The following is a 4,009-nucleotide window of genomic DNA, read 5'->3' on the forward strand; positions in this document are numbered from 1 at the left end:
CGGAGACTTTCCGCCGCTCAGAAAGCGGAGTGAGCCGGGTGCCCGGGTGCCGCTCGCACCGCTCACCTGTGCGTCCTCCGCCGGCCCCTCCGGGCGGAGCCGCGGCACGACACCCTTCCGGATTGGACGCACTCGGAATCCTGGGGCGGGCGTTAGAGGCCGAACACTCTTGGGGATTGGCTATTCCGATGGACGGACGTGCGGCCCACGGAGCTGGTTCGCCGGTGGCTCTGGCCGGCGGAGGGCGGGTCCCTTTCCGTGGGTCCCCTGTCAGTCATTGGCTCCCTGCGGTTTCCTTGGGGACGTGGCGCCGCCGCCGGCGCAGGCCTCCTTCCGGCTGGGCTGGAGACCGTGGGCATTCGCCCGGGACAGCGCGGAGAGGTGCTGGAGGAGCGGCGGGCCCCTGGACCCGTGAGTGTGAGTGCTGGAGGGCGGCGGGGCCGAGGGGGACGGGAAGCGAAGCGGGAAACCCCACCCCGCCACCCGGGGGCTGCCGGTTCCTCCAGGACCCCGCTGGCCCTCGAGCACTCCCCGCTCCCAGGAAGCCGGGGAGGGTCCGCCGGGCCCCAGAACCCGAGCGGACGTGTCTGGAATGGGAGCTCGGGGAGTGGGTGGGCGCCTGGCCTCCTCCCGGAGGTCTGGTCTCGTGGGCACTGCTGGAGGTAAGCCTGAAACCCATCCAACTCTTCCCAGGCTGCAGGCTTAGGAGATGCCTGGGACAAGGAGACCACCTTCTCCGGGCAAAAGGAAAAGGAGGTGACAGGCGTTGGGACCACTGAGGGGAACCCATGGCTAGGTAAGGCTGCTCACTTCCTTCCCAGCTGGGCTCGGTGCGGGGTGGCCGGCAGGTTGAGGGGTCCTGGGAGGTGGTTAACGGTGAAGCTCGTCCTGGGTCTGCATCTGGACTTTGCATCGGGACACATGGTTGCAAAGATCAAAGTTTCATTCTTTTGAAGGCAGATACAATAGTTTCCAGCCCCTAACCCTCGGCCCAGGTCAGTGCTTGCTCAGCTCAGAAAGGGTTAGACTGTAATATTCTTTCAGATTTCCATTTGAGTGAGACTAGGTTAAAAAAAGATTTTTATTTTGTAATGAACCTTGAAAACAGACTGAGGTCCTTTTGAATCAGTATAGAAAATGAACTTCACAGTTGAATACACTTGTCCAACCATTGTAATAATACTCTGAAGCGTTCAGAAAAGATTAATGTGGATCTGTGGATATGGGACAGTTGTCAAACAGAGTAAGCGGGGAAAGATGCAAAACAGTATATAAGGTGTAAAACAAAACAAAATGGAGATGCATACACACACACACACACACACACACACACACACGGATATGTTACCATATATAATATGTATCTATGCTTGTGTATACATAGAATATCCTTGGAAAAATACATAGAAACTGGGTAGTAATGGTTGCCTCTGAGAGGGAAATGGTTGGATTAGGGCAAAAGACTCACTTTCCATTGTATATATATATATATTTTTTAATTGTTTGATTTTTTTACTGTGTGCATGTATTACCTATTAAAATATTTTTTAATCAGTGGAATACATTTCCTGACTACCCAATTTTTTGACAGCATTCTTGGTGGGAATGTTGTAGTGCTCTGATTGTTCAGCGTTATGAAGTTGCTCAGGGAGACGCAATCTTTTCATTAAAATAAGATTAATTCTTTGAATTGCACCCCAAAGTACAGACTTGGAAAAAGATCAGATACAGCTTTTCTGACTTATATGGTAGAAGCACCATGAACCATATAGGTCCTTTTCTAAAATTTGAGACTCAAAGAACATTTAAGTTTCTGGTGGCATGAATTTTTGCATTTATTCGGAAGGGCTTTAATCCAGTTTAAAAACTATATTTTAGTACTCAGTTGTAGAGACTTTTCTTACTCATGTTTGTCTCATTTCAGGATCAGTTTTTCCTACCTCTGCCCAGCCTCCTGGTACTTTACTGTGCCCACAGTGAGCCCATTTCCCCGTCAGCGGGTGGCATTCCTAGGACTCTTCTTCATATCCTGCCTCCTTCTACTTATGTTAATCATGGACTTTCGACATTGGGGTGCTTCATTACCACGAGATAGGCAATATGAAAGGTGAGTCAGCTTTAGATCACTTTCCTCAGCTTTGCATTGAAGTCATAAATATTTTGATAAGCTGTTTAACACATTACTACCTTTGACCCTTTTGGGGAAAACTGTACTTTTGTTAGTAAAATTGCATGACACTTATTGCATAACAATCTTGACAATCTTCAGTTTTGATTCAGGAATGATGATGCTTGTGTTTTAACTTTGTAAGGCATCTTTCCTATTTTTCTGTTTTTGTGGGCTAACTTATTAGTGCATAAATGTTTACGATTGTTATGTACTCTTGATGCATTGACCCTTTTTATTATTATTGAATGACTCTCTTTATCCTTGATTATATTCTTTGCTATGAAATCTACTGGTCTGGTATTAAGCTTTCTTTTGATTAGTGTTAGTGTGACAGGTGCTTTTCCATCCTTTTGGTTTTAGCCTGTTTCAGTCTTTATATTTCAAGTGGGCTTCTTGTAGCAGCATTTAGCTGAGTCTTGCTTTTTGTCCTATCTGACAGTGTCTGCTTTTTATTTGGGGCGTTTAAGCCATTTACATTTAATGTGATTATCAATTATGTTTAAGTTTGAATCTATCTTGCTATTTCTTTTCTGCTTGTCATATCTGTTCTGTTTGTTTTCCCTCTTTTTCTCCCTTCTTTTGACTTGAGTATGTATTATTCCATTTTGTCTCTCTTTTTAAAATTTATTTTTATTGTTGACAGTATTACAGATGTCCCTCATTTTCCCTCCTACGCCCTTTCCACCCACACCTGCCCCACTCCAGGCCTCACCACACTATTGTCTGTGTCCATGGGCTCTGCATATAATGTTTTGTCTCTTGTTGGCTTATTACGTATAACTCTGTTTTTACTTTTTTAGTGATTACTTTAGGATTTAATCTTTATAGTATACATTTTTAACTTATCATGGTCTACCTTCAAGTAATATACCACTTTACACATATTGTAAGAATCTGCCCTTTTGGCCTTGCCCTTTGTGCTATTGTTGCCATATGTTTTACTTCATATAAGTGCCACCATATATTGTTTTTATTTTTATTTTAAATATTCAAGGTGACTCTAATGTGCAGCTGGAGTTGAGAACCATTGTTCTAAAGTAGTGATTTGCAACTGGTGTGCTGCAAGAATTTTCTTTTCTTTTTTTAATCCTCATCTGTGGATATGTTTTCATTGATTTTTAGAGAGAGAGGAAGGGAGATAGAGAGAAACATTGATCAGTTACCTCCCTTACGTACTCCAACTGGGATGGTACCTGCAACCTGGGTATGTGCCCTGACTGGGAATCAAACTCAGTGCCTGGGACAGTGCTCCAACCAACTGAGCCACACCTACGCGGGCACTGTAAGAATTTTTAAGGGCACTGGTCTCTTTTCCCTTAGATTGTTAAAATGAAAAAAATGACAATAGCCAACACAACAATAACTGTCCAGTGCAGCGGTTCTCAACCTCTGGGTCGCGATCCCTTTGGGGGTCGAACGACCCTTTCACAGGGGTCGCCTAAGACCATCGGAAAACACATATATAATTACATATTTTTTTAGTGATTAATCATTATGCTTTAATTATGTTCAATTTGTAACAATGAAAATACATCCTGCATATCAGATATTTACATTACGATTCATAACAGTAGCAAAATCACAGTTATGAAGTAGCAACGAAAATAATTTTATGGTTGGGGGTCACCACAACATGAGGAACTGTATTAAAGGGTTGCGGCATTAGGAAGGTTGAGAACCACTGGTCTAGTGTGAATGAATCAAAATTATACCTATTTTTTGTCACATTGGCAAAAAATATAATATATGAACCAGGTGGTTACGGTTTTATTCCCAGGCAGGGCACATGCCTGTGTTGCGGCTCAATCCCCAATAGGGGGCAGTCTCATCATTGATGTT

At 44.3% G+C, this 4,009-nt stretch overlaps 1 long non-coding RNA gene across 1 annotated transcript; it reads left to right on the top strand.

Moving 5' to 3' along the window:
- Nucleotides 1-257: 257 nt before the first annotated feature.
- LOC102418765 lies at nt 258-2,637 on the top strand. Its single transcript, XR_331097.3, has 3 exons — nt 258-417; nt 694-796; nt 1,925-2,637. It is a non-coding gene; the product is annotated as an uncharacterized LOC102418765 (long non-coding RNA).
- Nucleotides 2,638-4,009: the final 1,372 nt, after the last annotated feature.

The sequence above is a fragment of the Myotis lucifugus genome, unplaced genomic scaffold (genome assembly GCF_000147115.1).
Source record: "Myotis lucifugus unplaced genomic scaffold, Myoluc2.0 scaffold_9020, whole genome shotgun sequence".
Classification (NCBI taxonomy): Eukaryota; Metazoa; Chordata; class Mammalia; order Chiroptera; family Vespertilionidae; genus Myotis; species Myotis lucifugus.